Raw genomic sequence first — 21330 nt, forward strand, 5'->3', positions numbered from 1 at the left:
AGAATGACTCGTGTATGTTTAGAATGATAAATCAAGACAGAGATGACATGGTGATTGGCAGAACAGACAATAACTCCTCCTATACTATCAAATGAGTAAAAAGGGCAGTTTTGTCTAAAGGCAAGTATCAATTTAGGTTACAGCTGGCAGTGATAAATATCACTAAATCAAGAAGCAATCACGAAGAATAGCTTTCATCTCTCCTTTTTAGTTGACATAATCCACTAAAGGTTCTCAGTGTTCATGCTGTGGCTGACAGACAAAATGGAGAGCCTTTGTAAAGCTGACACAGGTTACACGTGTGGCATTGTGTGGACACTTGTGTCTCTCACCACTTCCTAGGAGAAGAGGGTTTAATTTGGCAGTATTTCCTCTTAAATTCTTACAGAACATGATCCAGTAGCAATTCATTTCTGTAATTTCATAACATACTTATAAGTAGAGTGGCACAAATAAATCTAGGGATTCATGCCTACAGGCCTTTTCTTTTTGAGAAATAGTACCTTTTCTTCTTGATTATAAATGGCAAACATATGACTCTATCTTTAGTGGACTGACTGAAATAAGCATTTTCAACATCGGTGACTTTTTTGTAATTAAATGTTGTTCATCCTTCAAGTGTATGCTGTATGTTTTCATACTGTAAAGAACAGAATATTTTTATTCTTATCTGCCTTAGATTGAAGAGGTTCGCTGAGAGCATTGCAATATGCAGGCTTATGGCAGACTTTACATTGAAAATACCTGTGCTGTGTAGCACTGGATCAAGCAACCACTTGCATTGCTGGCATAATGTGTTAGAATTCCATCTCAAACCCTGCCTTCTTCACGTCTAATCCATCTAGGTAAACAATAAGATTGCCCATGTGTTTTAACCTTTGTCTCCCATCTGGGAGATATGGATACCATTTTGATATGAGAAGGAAATAGACAAAGAACAGAACCAATGTTTTGAAGAGAATATTGTAACAGGTTTATATGAGACCAATTTTTTATTGAGAGAATTAAAAACTTAATGATCTACTAATTGATACGTGCTTGGTACTAGGATATATTGCATACATTGAAACAGAATGGGGGTAGTTTCTATGAAATGTATCTTGAGTAGTATATACCTGAAAATCAAAAGAAAAATTTTTAAAGAGAAACTTCGGGGACTTAAATGATAGTTATATATGCATTATATACATAACTATAAAAGACCCATATTTTTTTCTTTGAAAAAGCGATTTATAGACTATGAACTTACCATCTTTTATACAAAGCAGTCAAGTTTACTTTCATATTTTGACTTTCAAAGAGTTAATTCTTTTTCATATAAAGTATTAATGCATTTCTGATGAATAAAAATTCCTTTATCACCAACCAGGCAAGGACTCCCAGAGGTGGACAGCAGTATTGAGGAGGAATATTAAAGCGTTTCTGTACTATTTCTGAAACAGATATTTTATAAGAAGTAAAAATGTCATGCCTTTCTACTCAGCCTGAAGGTTATTTGTGTTTCTGTGTTAATGTGGTACTCACTGATGTTACAATTATTCCCTTTCTGCTTAGTAAAAATGTAACTTTGGTTTTTTTGCTAACTCTTACATTTCTATGCCATTCTTCCAAATCAGGTACTGTTTGCTTGATCAAGACTCTTGGTGTTAAGATTTAATCAAACAACAACAACAAAAAAAGTAAGAACAATTCTCAGGGTGCGGCGTTACAGCCTAATGGCTAAAGTGCCTTGCATGTGCCAGGATCCAAGGTGAGCACCAGTTCATGTCCTAGCTGCTCCACTTCCTATCCAGCTTCCTGTCTGTGGCCCGGGAAACGAATGCAGTAGAGAATGTCCCAAGGCCCTGGCATGCTGTACCCAGGTGGGAAGCCCAGAGGAGGTGCTTGGCTCCTGGCTTTGGATTGGCTCAACTCTAGCCGTTGCAGCCACTTGGGGAGTGAACCAGCAGACCCGAGATCATTCTCTTTGTTTCTCCTTCTCTGTGTAAATCTGATATTCAAATAAGAGTAAATAAATCTTTTAAAATTAATAAGAAAAATTCTCAAAAGTAATTCTAGAAGTGATATGCTTGAGTTACTCTACCAAAACCTATTTATTCAAGTTTATATAAAAGAAGAGAAAACTCGTTTTATTTTCCTTTGTGTATTTTCTTGGATGTATGTTTTGGAGGAGTGGGATATTATTTTTTCAGCATAAAGACAATTGTGTGGCATCCCAGCACCTTTATGTTAGGGAACAGACACAAGACAGAGAAAGACAATGTAGATATTAACAACCAAATCAGATGTATTATCAATGAGAAAAGTAAATCCACACTGGGTGACTGATTGCCCTTGTGGATAGCATAACCATGTGCTAGAGGCTCTGTCCTTCAGCAGTCTGTGATCTTTATAGTTTGGGGACTTAGGGATGTTTTCAGGACTGGGAGAATTACAAGAATATAGAGGAGTAGGAGGGGACCAGATCAGTTTTCTCCAGGCTTTTCAGCCTTGCTGTGTCCCTGTGCTGTCAATATAATTTACTTCCTGAAGGGCCCTTTCTCTTGGAAAATTTCAGAGCTCAACAAAACAAGATGTAACAACAAAAGGGCATATTTGTAAAGCATTTTATGTTAACCAGCTTATTTTCTTTTTATGCAAATTGTTTCTAAGCACATAATTGTGACAGGATAAATGTGATTGTTTTTACAAAACATTATAACAATATATTCAGTTTCCTTCAGTCTTTATAACTTTATTTCATTAGTTGCACTTATTATTCCTTCATTATTACCCATTTCTTTATTTTAATAGTGTACATAATATGCAATAAAATTTTCCACAGAATAAAGCTTTCTTTATTGTATGAACTTAAACTGAGAATCAGACTTTGTGGCAATTTTCATAAGTTCAAAAGACATCATAACATCTTCACTTCAATATCAAAAGCAACACTGCTCGATTCTGGTACAACTACTATGAAGGGATAACTTTGAAACAGTGTTTTAAGATGTAGTGGTTTTGTATAAATAGCTTCTATATGTGTGCTACTTATTTTCAATTTATCTCTTTTCATAATTTAATGTATTATTTTGAACATATTTGAGAGAGACTTCCCATCTAACTGTCCATTCCTTAAATGCCTTCAGCTGCCAGGATTTGGACAGGGTGACTAAATATCAGAAACTCGATTCTGGTTTCCACTTTAGATGGCAAAGATACAGCTATTCAAGTCCTCACCTCCTGTCTCACATCTTGCGCATTAGCAGAAAGCTGGAATAAGATGTGGACCAAGAAGTAGAACACAGAACTCTGATGGAGGGTGTGGGTGTCTCAAAGCCATGAATTAAGTGATGTACCATATGTTTGGCAAAAAGTTTTCATTTATTTTTTGATGGAATGAAAGAATTGTTTCTAGTCAAGAATAAGTTTTTATTGTTAAATCAATAATCATCTATTCATTTCACACTAAATTTAATTTTTATTTAATTTTATCTCATCATTATCATAACTTTAGATAATTTAGTCATTTATTATTAGTTTTAGTTTCATATACTGTATAGAATGTTGAAAATACACACACTGTATATATTGGCAGCATGTTTATGGGATAGAAAGGCATAGCTCATACTTCAGTAGCTTTCCTTTGTTACCTCTCTGAAATTCTGCCAAATTTAATGTAAGTTTTCTGATTTCAAGTTCACAATATTTATTTTTAGCCCAGAAATTTTAGTTATCATTTATATTCAACTGTGTCTCCAAGTTAATCGTACTGGTTGAAAAACAATTAGTGAGCATTCACTGGAACATTTTCACTCTGAAACCACATAATTTAAAAATAATAAGCAATAATTTAAACATAATAAGAAGCATATATTTGAAAATTACCTTATATTGTATGATGCAATTAGGAATTTAATTTCCAGGTTTTCCTGTACCTGTGACCTATATAAGTGAATTAGCATTCCTGCTAAATTGTTGCAATCTCTTGCTTGAGTATGATTTGAAGAAATTTTAAGATGATTGATTCCCCTTCAGATATATTCTTCTTTTTCTGCCTCTAAACATGGACCACAAATTGTTTTAGTCAAAAAGGGCATTTAACTTCATGTTATTGTAAATTTCCTGTTTCTCTCTCCTTTGTTGATTTTGTGTTATGTTTTTTCATTTAAGGGTATGTATAGTAACTGTATAGTAGAGACTATCACATACAGATGTGATGATACAATGCAATGTGCATCTCTACTTGCAAATCAATGATGGGCTCTCAATAAAACTGTTAAATGTATCATGACAATAGGAACCCAGACTCTCTGCAATGTCCATTTGTGCATATCAAAATGTCAGGATACACGTAAATAGCAGAATGATGGACTTGTGACATTGTAGAAGTTTATGCTATTGTTAATGACATGGGGTAAAATAATGGGGAGTAGGAATTTGGGAAGGGGGAAGGGAAATCTTGGAGCCTATGGGATTATATCATGGAATAATAAAGCAAATAGATAAATTTAAAAATATATATTTTTCTACACATATTGGTCAAAGAAGCAACAGTTTCTATATTGGCAATTGGAAGCTAGAGTTAGGAAATTCCATTGCAGGATTTCTTATCTTCTTTATAAGTTGGCATCCCAGTGGCCTTTTCGTTTTGTCAGCAAAGCTCATCAGAACACTTAAACTCCCTGGCTACTGAGTGGCACTATTTACATTGGCAGGTGGTCAGTATGTTTCAGAGAGAGAGAGGAGGGAAGATGGAGAGACTAGATTATTATTTATTGTCACATATCCTTCCTTCATCCATCCTTCATTCTTGTGGGATGCATTGAAAGACAATGTTTGTCAGAGCATAAAAAGCAGGATGAAAGTGGGCCTGGTATCCCTTGAGAGTTTCATAATGACAGGACTCCGGAGGCCACAGTTATTTCTGTCATAACTATAAGATTCTTTAAATCAAAGTGGGTTACAGGATTTTGAAATAAAGGAGAAGAGAAGTGAATTTATCCATAACAAATAAGGTGAATTCAGTAAGAAAATAAATAATAAACTAATGGCAGATAAGTTCATGTGAATCTTGAAGTTTTAGAATGGTAAGCCAAAACCGTCATCCCAAGGATCAAAGTTAGATGGCCACCAGTCCAGACCTGTCTCATCTTCGGGACTCAAGAGCAACCAAGGCTAACACAATAATCCATCACCATTTTCTGGTCTTCAGGTTATATTTTAGTCCTGAAATATATCGGCTAAAGAAAATGTCAATGTCGAAGAGAAACCACTCTGACATAGCACATCAATCTCAAAAGGTCATAGTGTCACTTACCGTATGATGCTCAAATATGAATATTCAGATACTGGAAGGACCATCAAATCTCAGGTTTAATCATGATTGCAAGAGGGGTGAGGATGTCCTTGGATCAATTAACACCCGACTCTCAAATATAGGATTGGGTGCAGGTATTTGGTGCATTTTGGTACAGACATGCAGTAGTTAAAATGGCACTCAGGATGCACACATTCCATGTAAAAGTGCCTGAGATTCTGAAACATTTATCTCTAATAGGTATTTGCTAATGCATACCCTAGGAAACTACAGATGACAGAAGATATTTGTGGGTCGTGATCACCCCACTAAGTGACTCAGGTTGATTGACTTTGGCTTCTGGCTTCCTCTGGCACAGCATCATCAGCATTTGAAAGTGAAATGGAGGATGTAGTTAATCTCTCCATTTCCTTTCCTTCCACTACCCATCAGTCTGGATCCCTTACTCCTTGTGCTTTTGTCTCTTTCTAATTGTGACTGGTGTGTGCATGTGTGGAATAGCTACCTTTCAGTAACTAGATAAAATGCATAAGGATTGTAAAACAAATTGTATTCTTCATAATTGACACCACATTACTACAATAACACATGTATACAAACATATACAATACACAGTTTTTCCATGAATTAAAAATCCAATACTAAGATAATGGAAAATGTCTATTGAAAGACTGAATTAGGTTTCAGAACAATGGCTAGATTACCTTTCAAGCACCGAAATCCCACGTGAATGTGAATCTGAGTTATAGCTGCTGCACTTTCAATCCAGCTCCTGCTTGTGGCCTGGGAAAGCCAGGAATGCTCAATGCCTTGGGACCCTGCACCCATGTGGGACCTGGAAGAAGATTCTGGCTCTGGGTTTCAAAACAGCTCAGCTGCAACAGATAGAACCACATTCAGGAGGCAAAGGGGAGGTGATGGTTAACCAGCAGGTGGAAGAGCTTTCTCTCTGTAGATCTACATTTCCAATAAGAATAAATGAATCTTTGAGAGAGAGAGAATTGAATGAATCTTCCTCCATGGACACCTCAATAGAAAATTAAAATACAGAATACAATTACAGAAACTAAAGAAAGCTGGGGGACTTGTGTGCTGGCATAGTCGGTTAACCTGCTTCTTAGAATACTGACAGGTTAGCTTGGAGTGTCGGTTTGAGCTTGGCTCCTCTGATTTCAATACTCCTTCCTGCTAATGTGCCTGTGAAGACTCTGTCAGGTGATCAAATTACTAGGGACCCTGGATCCTATGTAACAGCCCAGGCTGAAGTCCTGCTTCTTCATGTCTTCTACATGGTCCAACTTTCACAATTGCAGCCATTTTAGTAGTGAACCTCTTGATGCATAATGTCTCTTTCTCTTATCTTTCTCCTGCCTCTCTTCTCCCTTATTTCTGCTTTCTCTCTTGTTTCTGTCATCTGTTCAATCTTCTCTTCCCCAGATACCTCTTTCTCAGTCAATACATATTTCAAATAAATGGATGCATCTTCAAAATTTGCTGCTATCAGTATCTACTTCAGTAAAAAGCAAGCATCAATTTCCTCATTTGTTTGTGTGATATTAACCCTATTTGCTGAAAGTCTGGAAATATCCAAATGATGAAAGTATAGTATCACAGACAGAGCCCCACAGATCTTCACTGGTGGATACTGCTTAAAAAAGCGTTCTAAAAAGGACTGTAATCCCATGTAGGTAGCCTGTGATTTGTCAAATACCGTATGCTTCCATCTCCATCAATAATAAAGACAAAAAAAAAACAAATTGAAGCTAGATTATTAACATTCTGTATCCACAGTCCTACTATCTACAAAGCTAAGTTGAATCACTCACCCTCTGTCATAATATAGTTAGAAGGGACATAATAGATCATATGGACATTCTGAAATCTCACCTTGATATAGATGACATTTTGCTAGCTTGGCTTGATGAGCAAGACATGGTAAATGAGCTGGAAACCTTGTGAAAATATATGGTCTTTAGAGGATAGGAGATAGATGAATCTATGAAGGCTCAGTAGCTCATCATAGATAATAGAGTGTGTCTCAATTTTTTTGATATTTTATTACTGACAATTTTTAAGATTCATTTCTTACCCTCTGCTTTCTACTGAATCGTGGGCAAGAGCTGATAAGATTCTATGCCACTTTCTTCAGTATCAGAATTTCAATGTGTAAGTAGGAGTTCACACCTGCCCTCAACCCCTGAGCACTGTAAAATCCCTAATGAAATTGTGATTACATTGTCAAGAATTCCTAGCTACCTGGTAGCTGCAATTTATTTGAATAATCAACCTATTCATTTGATAGAAATTATTTGTGCATATCAATATTATATATGTTCACATATCTATAATGCATGTTTATTTGGCCCTATAGCCAAATTATCAGACATCTGACCCAAATTTTAGAGTAGAAATTTGTTCTGTGTGATCACACAATACATCAGTAAAGTTTTGTAACCTTTTCTTCAGGGACACTTGGGGATATTCTTCAAAGGAAAATAGAACCTATCAGCATTTCCAACTCTCACCACTAAGACTGATATATGAACCTGATGATCCTTTTTGGACACCATATCTGATGCAGATTAGTTACATTTGGAGAGAAATTTAAAAGGATCAGTAACACAGAACCACTTGAATATAGAAGCTCAAATGTTTATGCATGTTTATATGTTTATACGTTACTCATATTGAGGTCAGTTTCATCATATTGTTTTACAAACTCTTTGCAACCCTGGAAAGGATTAATGCCCCTATGGAACTGTGCATCCCAGATCAGGTGCAAGTATATTGGTAAGCATTGTGCCATGTTACTGCATCTGTATGTGGATATTATGCCATATTATGCATGAGATATACACAGCTGCTCATGCATTATACTCTCATCTATATTGAGTGATAGGTGGCAATGATAGAAAGTTGTTTGCAAAATCAACTTTCTGTTAAAAATTCAGAGTTAACAAAAGAAAAAGACAAGAAGAGAAAGGTTCAATCTCCTATTGACTGCAACTGACAAGTCTCAGACAGGCCCAAACTAAGAGCTTCATCTTGATGGGCAAAGTACTTGATCAATCTGGCTGCTTTTCCTGGGTCATTAGCAGTGAGCTAGGTTAGAGGTGGAGCAGCTGGCACTTGGACTGGCACCTATATGGGAACATGGCATTACAAGCTATGGCCCTACTAGGTATGCCAGATTTTGCCCTGAAAATAACCTTCTGAGTAAACAATTTTCTGCAGATAGGCAAGTGTATGCATATGTGTGTTTGTGTGTTTTTACATAATCAAAAAATGACAGGAGATAGTTTGCTTGATTTGTCAGGGAATAAATGTGAATACAGAGAACAAGGATGTGAGTGAACTGTTTCATTTAACTGAGAGTGGACATAAAATACAAAATGTGCATATATTAGGGGTGTGTATGTGTGTGTGTGTGTGTAATGCCCACTAGAGAGCATCACTGAAAGATTGAAATCTGAAAGACAGAATGATCTGACCAGTAAATGTACATTTCTATTGTTGGTCACCCAGTGCGATGCACTGAATGCATTAGGTAACAGCAACGGTGTCAGTATAATATGTATGAGTAACAACCAGAATTTCATCACATGAAGGTCAACGTAGTTTATGCTTTTACAAACTATCCATACTTCTAGCCAAAGTGATTAATGCTGGAAGCTTACTGTAACTCCAAACTAAAATGACTGCATAGCACCTTGGTACTCAGCAGATTAAACTGAACATCTTTCTCAAGAGAAGAGACAGAGATCCATATTGCCTTGAACCCACATATTTATGGATATGGGTTTGCCTTTGCCACCTTCAGCTTTTTAGCCTGCATTGCTACTTGAGAATTTAGGGAAGTTTGATCCAATGAACCAGATGTTCTATAAGACAGAATTCGATTTAAAAATGTCAATTAAAAGCAAGTGACAAGTATCTACTGCCAAAGTTATTTGCTGATTGAAGAACCTTGTGTTGTTGTTCCTAAGAATTACTGGCTTGATGGTAAAAAGGACTGATCATTTTGAAAATACAGGTGAGGAAATAATTTGATTAAAAAAAATATATGCCTGTATGGGCCCTGTGTGGTAGCCTAGTGGCTAAAGTTCTTGCTTTCATACATTGGGATCCCACACTGGCACCGGTTCTAATCCCGGCGGCCCTTCTTCTCATCCAGCTCCCTGCTTGTAGCCCAGGAAACAGGAGAGGATGGTCCAAAGCCTTGGGATGCTGCACCCGTGTGGGAGATGCAGAAGAAGCTCTGAGCTGAGAGCAGCTCCAGCTATTGCCACCAACTGGGGAGTGAATCTTCGGACGGAAAATCTCCCTCTCTGTCTCTCCTCCTCTTTGCATATCTGCCTTTACCTTGCAGAAATATATTTTCTCAACATGACTAAAGTTTAGAGGTGCTTTATCCAGACATTAAGCCACTAACTTCTCTCTTCTTAGAGCACTATTGTACTTTGTATAAGTGCAAATTTCTTTTACTTCCTCTGGAGATGCACCTTTTCATAATAGTAGTTGTTCAAAAAAGAATTTAAGCAATCTTTAACACGGGGATGCTTTCCTTAATGACATGACAGCTGTATCGTTCAAATGTTATTATAAAGGAAATGGGCACTAACTAGCAAATACAAATGGCCTAATCCTAGGCAGAAACATTTACAAATTCACCAATAACTCTATACATTTGCAACACCTATGGACAATGGCCTCAGTGACATCGTCCAGTACATTTTGTAGTAGCCCCCTCAAGTGCTAAAAGTATCTACCCAGCCTTTGTTTTTCTGACTAGATATGATGTATTTGTTATGATGCAGTAGCTTTGAATAAATGTTAATTTGCTCTATACTTTTTTCCTGGTACAATGTTTGCTTTTACAGCGTGAATAAAGTTGGGGCGGCGAAACTAAGCAACAGGAAGAGGCAGGCATCCTGTTGTTGACCCTTTGTCATACATTTTTAATGCCAAGAGTAAGATCGGCGGTCGTGAGTTTAATTAGCTGTGGAAACATCAGTGGTGAGGCCAGCAAGAATGGTTGATAGATTAAATTTATGAAATCGACCAACTCAATTAGCAAAAACTCATTTGAGGACCATAGAATGATACCCTCCCCAAATGCTCATAAAGCAAGAAAGAGATGAAACCAAGGAATGAAAGACTGATATTAACCAACAATTGTAGGTTCTCCTAAACGTGCTGATGAGTGCTGCATTCCTTGGAACTATCTCTGCTACTGTGTGATTTGTTTTAAGTGTCGATAGAAATTTCTTAAACTTCAAAACTATCTTAGTTTGGGAAATAATGCACATAGCTATTTCCATCAAAGATGGTTATCTAAAGCAAGGAGTATTAGCATTAGTTAACAGCCCTGCTTTCTCCTGAACTCACTTCCCATTGTTACTTGGGGGTAATGGATTTAAAAAGGAAATGCTGTGTCACTAATTCAAAGAGAAATAGAATCAGTAAGACAGTATTTGTGTGTGTGTGTGTGTGTGTGTGTGTGAGTGAGTGTGAAAGAGAGAGAGAGCGAGAGAGAGAGAGAGAGAGAGAGACTGGGGCTTTCAGCAGTGAATGTTGCTGTCTTCAATCACGAATTAGTCAAAATCACTTTTTTTAAGGAACCTGAACACTTTGTGTTTAAGGCCTTTGAAACTGAGTACAGGTCAATAATGACTAGGCGAGGGTGATCTGTTTTCCTGAAATTCTGATTTTAGAACTAATCAAACTTGAATAATAATTTTACAGCACCACCTAAACCTGCATTTGAATCAAACAGAACACCATAGCTTAATTAAATTGACATCTACAATAAACGTTGCATTAAGTAAAGATCAGGCAGAGTATAATAGAAAAGCAATTTCTTGCATATGAAAATCATAAATTGGAGCAAAGCATCAGTTATGCTTATATATTAGTTAGTACTTACAGCATAAGTATTTTTTAGATTATCATTCACCTACATATACACTCAGCTAGATTGTTTTATTTGTGGATATATTTTTGAAATTTTGACTTTGTAAGCTCATACAAATTCCTAAATTTAGCTTACATCAGCAACATGATCTAAGCTCATATTGCTGAATGCAGTCAACACTGGTCAATCATGAGCATTTAGCACATGAAATGTAGTTGTCCAAATGGTGATTGTTAATGAAATAGAAATTGCAACACTATGCTTCATTCTCCCCAAAATTTTCAAACTATTGTTTCAACATATAGTCAATATATGATGATACATGAGATATTCATTTCACTGCTGTACTCCTTACAAATCGTCAATATCCAAAATAAAGATAAAACACAGCTTTTGGAAATCTCAGCAATTACTTGATATTGCTCTCATTTTAAAGTTTTTTTCACTGTGACTATTAGACATCATAAAACCTCCTTCTTCCTTGCACAATGCTATCCTCAGCACTCAGTCTTCCTGCTGTAGAAGCCTTTCTCCTCATAGTGCTACCTCATCTTTTTTTTTTTTTGTAGGATGAGGTACAATTTCACTTCCGAACACATCAACATATCTTACTTAATTAGATAGCTTTATTACCATCTTAATTTAGGCCAAGATCATTAGCCTTATGACACAGAATGTACTAAAATTCTTCATGTGGTCTGGATGTAAACAGAGAAGAGATTCATAATTTATTTCCTGTAGTAAACGTTTCCTTGGTTCATCATGACATATTAAGCCAATTTTGCTTATGGACATTTATCCTCTATTTATTAACTGAGATATTCTACAAAATATTCTACTGGTAAGATAGAATATTGGACATTGGACATTGTTGGACGTTGCCTAACCACAAAATAAATGTGATTAATTGCCTATTTGGGTCGATGTTTGCTTAAAACAGAAGAGTTGTAAGTAAACTACAACTTCATAGGTGTTGCAGTAAAGACAATATTGAAAAAGTTTAGATCTGAATTCTCAATTTCTAAGGAATGTGTTGGCACCATGCATGAGTCAATAATTTAATATATTCAACATAATTTCAAATATCATTAACTAGAATCTTTCTACTGAACTGACTATTGCTTTCATAACAAATGTTGGATAATAATTATGGGATAGAGAGATTTGGCAGGTCATTGAACTTTACTTTGCAAAGATCATGAAAAAAATAGCTAAAGATTACATTGGCTATAACTTCAAATACTTATTTGATTTGAACAACCAAAAATAATAACTTGCATTGAAATATTAAGTGTGAAATTTCTAAGCTTCCAAACACTAATTGTAAGTTTGCTTTCATCACTCAGTAAAATAATCCTTTATTGATATTTTTTCTACAATAAACCCTTGTCAAAAAACAATAGTCTTGCAGAAATACAGTTGATCCACTTTAAACTTTACTGCACATGTTTTAAAAACAGGGAATTAAAAAAATTAACATATCTTTTAAAGCTGCAAGGCCATTTACTGAAACTTGCACAGATACCATGTCTAAAATAATCCAGAGACAAAGCAAAGGGCTAAGTGGGCTGGATGAACTGATAACATTTAGGGACAAACAAACAAGCAAGCAAAAGTAATATGAAAAGAAAGGAGATGGTCAGCGTGTCCCATATTCTTTTTGTAATTAAGATCTTCTCTGAAAATTATGTAGCGGTGGTATTTGATCATTGGTCCAGATCCTTTACTTGGCCATTTTGTAATAAACTGTTTTCACAAAGGGCTAGGTAACTATTTTCGCATAATTTATTTTTTTTAAAGATTTACTTATTTTTATTAAAAAGTCAGATATACACAGAGGAGGAGACATAGAGAGGAAGATCTTCCATGCGATGATTCACTCCCCAAGTGACTGCCACTGCCGGTGGCAATCCAAAGTAAGGAGCCAGGAACTTCCTCCAGGTCTCCCACATGGGTGCAGGGTCCCAAGGCATTGGGCGGTCCTAGACTGCATTCCCAGGTCACAAACAGGGAGCTGGATGGGAAGTGGAGCTGCCAGGGTTAGAACCATATGGGATTCTGGCATGTTCAAGGCAAGAACTTTAGCAGCTAGACCACCGAACCGGGCCCATTTTTTTTCGCATAATTTCAATCACATTTGCATGTAAGACGAGTTTAAACTATGCATATTAAGCATGCTATTTTTAATTCTGGAAGTTTTTCTCACATATTCTATCTATTTTACACAGAGCTTTCACTAGAGTAAAAAAAAAAAATACCAAGCCCAATTTTTGCAAATAGCAATATTTTTTAAGGCACTTTTACTAATTTTCTTGATAAGCATGCAATGGCTGCCTTAACACTGGGAGTGATTTCCAGGATCTGTTATCCCTAGATTTGGAATATTAATATGTTAACTATATTAAACCAAAGCAATGCATGCAAACTATTGATAAGCAAAGTCACTTTCACCATCATTTCTCTTTCAGTCCTGAATAGGTAATACAAAGAAAGGTTTTTCTGACCTTTCTCTAAGCAGATGACGAGACTGTTCTCAGGTGGTAGACGCCATCTCTGTAACTGCAGGAAAAGAGCAGTTTGACTTTGGAGCTTAGGGAACCCAAGCGAGGATCTGAATAATTTGACCTTGCTAAGTACTTCCTATTTTGTTGACATTAGGGCATGTGGAGTGTGTAGCAGAGATTTACATGGCCATTGTGGCCCCTTCAACTTAGTATTAACACACAGGGAGGTTTAGCTCATATTTAGGATTTCACTTACTAAATAAGGCTTGATGCGGCATGTTCATCATAGAAAACATCTTAGATAAATTCGTATTTTTAACTGACAATCCTCTTTTTACTTTTTACAAGAGCTTCAGTTATAAGTCTAGGACAAATGAGACAACAATTCTTCCTTCCTTTTACAGGTACAGTGGAGCAGGTATGAATTCTAACATGCAAATGATATATAGCTAGATCCTACTTGAAAAAGAACCTTAGTGACCTCTGTGCTAGAGAGATTTTGTTTATCTATTCAATCATCATGTATTCATGATTTATTCTTCACACTGTTTACGTGTTTGAAAAATGCATTATAATAATGTCTCTGGATTCTTTCGTATAGCCTTGTGTAAAACCACAAAATCTAATATACAATAGTTATTGTAAAGATACATGTGTATATGAGAACAATTAAAATATAGTATATGTAAATTTCAAACTAGTTTTTCCTGTATAAGAGACTGATTGCGGTATAATTTGAGTGTGTCAATTGACTGTGTTCAGTAACCTCTGTTTTAACATGGCTTGCTAAGGCATTTATTTGTATTTATTTACTTGAAAGGCAGATGGACTGAAAGAAGAGAGAGAAAGATTATTTTCTATCCACTGGTTCATTTTTCACATGGATGTGACTTCGTAATCTGGGCGTGGTTGAATCTAGGAGACAGGAACTCCATCCTGGTCTTCTACATTGGTGTTCAAGTTCAGGACTATAATACTTGGACTGTCTTCCACTGCTGTATCAGCTACATTGCACAGGTAACAGGATTAGAAGCAGAGCAGTCGGGACTGTCTGGCACACCAAGAAAAGATTCAAGTTTTTATGTAACATCTCAACTCGCTGTGCCCTGACAACAACTCCTAACTTGTTATTTGAAATGAGAAAATACCGTGTTATACCTGGGTTTTATTAGCAACTTGACCAACTATTTGGATTATATTGACAAGTGATCTGATTTCAGGTGTTAAGTAGGGATGGTCCTGGTTAGTACTTGGAAAGAATTATGTTGGTAAGCTTTTCTCCAGGAAATTGAATATTTTCTTGAATAACTGACCTTTTACTTTTTACCATTATATTTCAATTCAATATGTGAGATATGCACAATCCATCCTGATGAGTTACCTTAAATATTTGTGAGAGTTGCAATAAAGTAAGTAGTCACTTTTAGCCCTATGATTGAGGAAATGCAATGTACAGCATGCTGTATTCTGAGTTTGATACTTGTGACCTCATTAAATCCTCACATCTGTATGAATTGGAACTCATCCAGGAAGAGGTTGTAAAGATCAGAACTCATAAAAACTCTATTTAAATCAAAATTGCCTGACTCCCTACCTTCTGCACTTAAAGGCCACTCATATTGTTTCTGAATCACAGCTATTTTAGAGTATCTGGCTAGACCATCAGAAAATTTCAGCAAACAGGGCTATTAAGATAATTGTCTAAATGGGTTGAATCAATCAATCAACTCTTAGTTATTTAAAGGTTGCTTATTTGGCTCTTTATTCTCTCCCTTTTCTCTTTGGCATCAAGCCTTTGGCCATTACATTACTCTTTAGCACTTTCATTAGAGATTTGGCATGAAAAGAGAAAAAAAAAAGATGAAAACTAAATGAGGCTATTTAATTTCCCAATAGATTTAGCAATTTTAAAACATTTCTTAAGGGGAGTAGGATGCAATCTATGATAGCTCATCTACCCATCCAGAAGGTCAAAGAGTTTTTATCACTGGCCTGTTTTTTTTTTTAATGCTTCATGGTAACCTCTCATAGGCAAGCCCAAAGGAATCCATTGGGAAGTACAGAATTTGCATTGCTGAAAGGTTTTAACTCCCAGTAATACACTGTGTTCATTGAATAGTCAGTTTTATTTTGTGTTCAATCAGTCTTTGATTTTTAAGATATGTATTTACTATATTGGCTACACACACAGAGATATATTTAGAGAGAAAAGAACATAGTGATAAAGCAGGTCATTAAACACATTCCTGACATCAGAGGCTGTGCACTTAGTCCAAGCCTCCTCCATGGCAGGAGCCCACCAGGGCAAGCCATTACCTCCACTTCCCAGGGCCTGCAGGAGCAGTTAACCGGGATTGGGATTTGAACCGAGACACTCCGACATGAATTATGACCATAACAAATGCCATATTAGATTCTAGGATTGACATTCATCTCCAACTAACACACACACACACACACACACACACACACACACACACAGACAAATATTTATTTTTATTGGGAAGGGAGACTCAACTGCACAAAGAGAAAGAGAAACAGATATTTCAACTGCTAGTTGCCCAAGTGACCACAACAGCAGGAACTGAGCTGATCTGAAGCCAGAGCCTGCTTTGTATCTCCTACTTGTGTGCAGGGCCCTAAGACCTCGGGCCATACTCTGCTGATTTGTCTGACCACAAGCAGGGAACTGGACGGGAACTGGAGAAGTCAGAAAGCAAAGTCGCTTGTATTGGATCCTAGGTGTGCAAGGAGAGGAATCAGCCAGAGTCATAATACTGCCCCCCATTTATATTTAATTGAAAAATTCTGTAAGTGAACATTTCACATATTCTAAAATTCACTAGTTTGCTTTATTACTTAGGGTAATATTTTTGGAAGCTATGTTAAGTAAGCAACCATTTACATAAAACATTTTAAAAACAGTAGTCACCTTAAGATCCTACATACCCTCTTATGCTAAGTTCTCCATCTCATATCCATACCAATGCAGGTCCATATTTATTTTCTGGTAGTACATATTTGCAGTTTCTGAAGGTGTGGTATAATTTTGTATAATTCGATTATTTTTTAAGTTTCTTGTGGCATGTTTTATGCCATAGCAACTGGAGAAAATTTGGAGAGTGGGAAAATGGGAACGGGGGAAGTTCATGGAAATTGTCATCTTTCTACCTGCAAATAATATCAAGAAAAATAATTATGACAATAAAAGTACATTAAAAGTAGTACAAGAGTAGTGCAAATTTTAAAAAAATATCCATCTAGGCTATTTTTACATCCACTTATTTAATTTTTAATGTGAAAATGAAATAATAAAATTCTATTTATCATAGCTGTTTCAACTCAATTGTTACATAGTTAATGTATATATGACAATACTACACATTGTAACATAAATTATATATTACTCATAAGAAGCTGGTCAAAAATAAGAGGTGATCCATCTCATATTCCAATATGAATAAGAACATCTGTATTAGAACTATATTAAAGTATTGTTCCTTTATTTCCTCTTCAAGTCCTTTTGTCCACTTCATTTTCCTTCATTTTACTGCTTTTTTTAATTTGCTTCAGTTTAAAAAAAAAGTTTCTTACATTTAAACTGTTTGCATACTGGAAATTTAATCTCATATGTGTCCGTTTAGTTCCTCTACTGGGTCTTCTAATACCGCTCTCTGTAACTCTATTAAATAAATACATTTCAAAAAATTTGTAAATTTAGCAACTTCAAACACACATGTGCTAAATACTACACAAAATCAATAGTAAAACTCCTTGTTGCTAATTATTTCAATATTATGCTATATATTTATACCCATAGTTATTAGTGTTAGATGGAAAATTACTGATAAGGACATGGGAAATTATTGTCATATTGAGCAAACAGGATTTTGGATGGGGGCATGACAGGTTGGTAAAATATCAAAGATACCTAGATTCTTCCTTCAAGATTTAGCCAGATTCTCACCTAAATTACGTTTGGCAATCACTAACACTAAATTCCAAGTCCAAAGCATAATTGATGATATTCACAGAAACCTGGCTGAAGTTTGGACAAGAAACAGGCTTTAATAGTCTTTGCATGTGGAGTAAACAAAAATTTGAATGTAGAATTTCAGTAATATAGCCATTTTTGACAAATTTAAAGGAAAATTAATTATTTCAGCTATGATTATTATCAAAATATCACAGAATTTGAAAATCTAAAACTCCAAAGCAAGAATTGTCTTAAGAAACGGCTGGCTCCCCTGTGTTGTGGCCTCCTGGGGGTCTGGGTGGTAAGGGGGATCATTGAAGAGGCCTAAGGGAGGGAATCAGCAGAGGCATGCAGGGACTTGCAAACTCATCTCCAGGCAGGCCAAGGAAGCTTGGATATTTCCATTATGTGCTGGTCCCAGATGGGGTGGGTGAGGGGTGGGTAAAGCTTTAGATTAGAACGCTGGCCTGGGGCACTGGTGGACGGGGTTTGTGCAATGGGCCTGGATATTGGGTGTGAGGAGGGGTAAGGTCCAGACCAGCATACACCACAGGGACTTGATCCCCTAGAGAGTGATCAGAGTTCAGGTCAGTATAGCACATCACTGGAAAGATTCCTGGAGGCTGTGCTGCAGAACGTATGTGTTTCTGGGAACGTGCACTGTAGATCCATCAGAGAAAGGGGTAAGGGGAGCTGTGTAAGGGAAGACGACTTGGGGAGTATATTGCAGCTGAGGAAGAACTTCTGAGGGACCTCAATGAAAAAGGCCGCTGTACTTGCAAGTCAGTGGGGGTGCTGAGATGGAGCAGTTTGGAGAGAGGATGTTGTGGGATCTTTAAGGGACAGAATGATACACCAACCCATGTAGGAGACCTGAGCTTGTCTAGTTAGTGGAGTACACTGCTGACTACCACTCACCCGTCAGACTAAAGCTAGGACTGTGGCCTACCTGGCAGAATTTACCTGGCATCTTATCTGCCAGTGAGAATCAAAACAGGGGATAGGAAATACTAGGCTGAGCAACAGAACTAACCAGCACATGGGAGCTAGGTCTGGGGGCGGATTCTGTGAGGGGATGTGTGAAACAACTCCTAGGGAACTGCAGTTTCTGCTCAAAGGCTGGAGATTGTAATGGGCTGAGTTAGGCATGACTAAGGAACTATTGAACACTCATGAGAGCTGGGTTTGGGAAGAGGCCAGGCTGGTCCAGACTGTAGCAACCACAAGCACATCCATGAAGAGGGTATGAGTCAGACTGGGCCTCGGCATTCACCAGCTCATAGAAATGTCAAGGATGGAAGGATTAGACTGTGTTGGGTAAGGAAGAGCATCCAGCGACACATATGAGAACTTGGTCTGGGAGCAGGCCTGGTGGGGAATCATGGGAAACTCCCCTGGTGGATTGTAGCTACTGCTGGTGTTGATGTGACTCATGCTTCAGTGTTGGTCAAGCCAGCAGGGTAACTCCACCCATCACCAAGTGGGTGAGTTGGTTCTGGAGCTGTGGTTGCAAGCAGACTGGGCAGGGCTAGCCTGTAGCACCCACAAGTGCGAGTTGGGTCTGAGTGTAGGAAAGGCCAGTCCATGGCTGAAGCATTCGATGTCAAAGGCCAAGAGGTTTTTGTTTTATTTTATTTTTTTATTTTCATCTCTTAAACACTTTCTCATTGAATTCTTTACTGACTCATACATCATACAGTAGCATTAATTTTCTTCAAGATGATTCTTCATTTATTTTTCATTTCTTTAGCAACACATTAATCATTCAAAACATGTTATTCAACTTCACAGCATTTTAAATTTCTTTTTTTTTTCTTCCTGTTGTTGACTTTGCTTTGTGGTTTTCATTTAAGGGTATATTTAGTAACTGTGTAATTTATTGTAGTAGTAATATAGGGAAATAATTAATAGGGGAGGGGACTTGTAAAGGGGGTAAGCGAAATGCCAAGGGCTATTGAACTGTATCATAAAATAACAATAATAACAATGATAATAAAAGAAGTAAAAGAAAAAAGTAATTAGCTACTTAATTATAGAGAATTTAAAATAAAAACACAATTTTGGTAGCTGTCATATTTATTCTAAAGTAAAAATATTCACAAGATATATTATTATTAATATCTAAGAAACGTGTTTGTTTATAAATTGTGCTTCAACAAGTATATAATCATTACAATATTTTCTGTCTGAATTACCATTAATAATACCACTCAACATATTCATTAAACATGATGAGAAACACCACGTGTTTACCATGCATTCAGAACCCAAGACCTCAGATTCAAATAACGTGGGCTGAGTTTGCCTAACGTGCCCTATGTGTGATCTAAATCTTTAGCAGGTTGAGACCAGACATCAAATTATGTGCTTGACAGCAATTCTCAGCTGGCAAGAACAAATGGTGATGCTTAAGCATGTGTGTAATTGAAAATATAAGAGTATTTCCCTGAAGATGCATCTTCTAGAATGAATAAAAATATTTGAATAATCTACTGAAATGATGTAACTAAATCATTAAGCAAGCTGTCCCAAGCTGCCTGAACCGAGAATTGCCAAAAATGTGCCTGTTTAAATAATTAATGTTTTTAGTGATATTTGTAAGAAGGAAACATATATGTTCAACTTGATTTGGTCCTTACATAAATGTTCATTCACATAAAAATGTGCATGTGAAAAAGATGACTTGTTAAAGTTCATGCAAAAAAAGAATTAACAGAGAAGTTTATTCTTGTGCAATGACATTTTGAAATCCATGGATTTTTTTTTCTATAACGGTGATTTTTTTAGGAATTTAATGTTGGAGAATTAATGTACTTATGTGATGAATACCTTTGTATTTTCTTATTCATTACAGAGCTTAGATTTTTTTTTCCAGAGGCAAAAAAAGCATTCAGGTCATTGACTACTCAAAAATCTTTTAATATATTATGGTGAAGACGACCATCATGCTACTCAATATTTTGATATCTGAAACAATCTGACTGACCCTTTCAATCAAATGCATCCCCTAGTTTTGCAAAATGATATCATCAGTATTAAATGTTTAAGAAAGAATGAATGAAAAATACATACCAACTAGCCAGAGGGCAGAAAAATCTACCACTTGGCATGACTGGTAGATCAAAGACAAAAGTGGAAACAGAACAGCCACAGGCGCTGCTTTGATTATTTAATAGTCTCTTCTTGAATGTTTAACTTCCCTGTAGAGAGTAAGCCAAAATCCTAGGAGACCCATATTTATAACAAAATTGGAGTGCCTTTGCAGATTCTGTATTGTGTTGGAAGATCCAATGTAATTTATTGCTTCTTAACTCTACTTAATCAACACTAATGAATAAGTTATAGTATTAGGCACTGAGAGAGGAAGTAAATTAAAAAAAAGTGTGTGTGTGTGTGTGTGTGTTTAATGGAGGCAGCATGCCTTTGAAGACTGAAGAGATGGCCAGTGTGATTAAAATTCACTCAACCGGGCCCAGCGCGGTGGCGCAAGTGGTTAAGGTCCTCGCCTTGCACGCCCGGGATCCCATATGGGCGCCGATTCTATCACGGCAGCCCTGCTTCCCTTCCAGCTCCCTGCCTGTGGCCTGGGAAAGCAGTCCAGGATACCCCACATCTTTGGAATCCTGCACCCATGTGG

The sequence above is a fragment of the Ochotona curzoniae genome, unplaced genomic scaffold (genome assembly GCF_017591425.1).
Source record: "Ochotona curzoniae isolate NIBS_2020 unplaced genomic scaffold, NIBS_Ocur_1.0 contig_64, whole genome shotgun sequence".
Taxonomy (NCBI): Eukaryota; Metazoa; Chordata; class Mammalia; order Lagomorpha; family Ochotonidae; genus Ochotona; species Ochotona curzoniae.